Source organism: Tupaia chinensis, unplaced genomic scaffold, assembly GCF_000334495.1.
Source record: "Tupaia chinensis unplaced genomic scaffold, TupChi_1.0 Scaffold144171_1, whole genome shotgun sequence".
In the NCBI taxonomy this organism is placed as follows: domain Eukaryota; kingdom Metazoa; phylum Chordata; class Mammalia; order Scandentia; family Tupaiidae; genus Tupaia; species Tupaia belangeri.
In genome coordinates, this window is record NW_006204027.1 from 280,643 (window position 1) to 281,124 (window position 482).

Genomic DNA, 482 nt, shown 5'->3' on the forward strand with positions numbered 1-482 from the left:
GGTCAGAAGAGCCTGGGGAAGAGACCGTGCGTGCTGGCCTCCGGGGGAGAGACCCAGATAGTGATCTGGGCCCAGGAAAGAGGATGGGGGCTCCGAACCCAGAACTGGCACTGGGCGAGGGAGGGAGAGAGTCAGGAGAAACGGCCAGTCAGACCTCGAAACAGAGAGCCAGAAGGTGCAAGAGGCCAAGGCAGAGACGGGGCGGAGAGGAGTGGAGCAGAGAGGGGTAGGGAGGAGCAGAGCGAGAAACGAAGATGAGGACGCGAGTATGGAAGAGAGGGGGGAGGCAGCAAGAAGGCTTTGGGAGCCTTCAGTCTAGAGACTGGAGGAAACTGAGACACAAGCACATGGGGAGGGGTGCCCCTCAATCGAGGGGAAGCCCTCTCCTAGGCAAAGTCTGGCCCACGTACCTTCTCGCAGCCAGTCCTGTGGCTCAGGCCCCTGGACCAACCCCCAGGCCTATTCCACAGCCGGTCACAGTG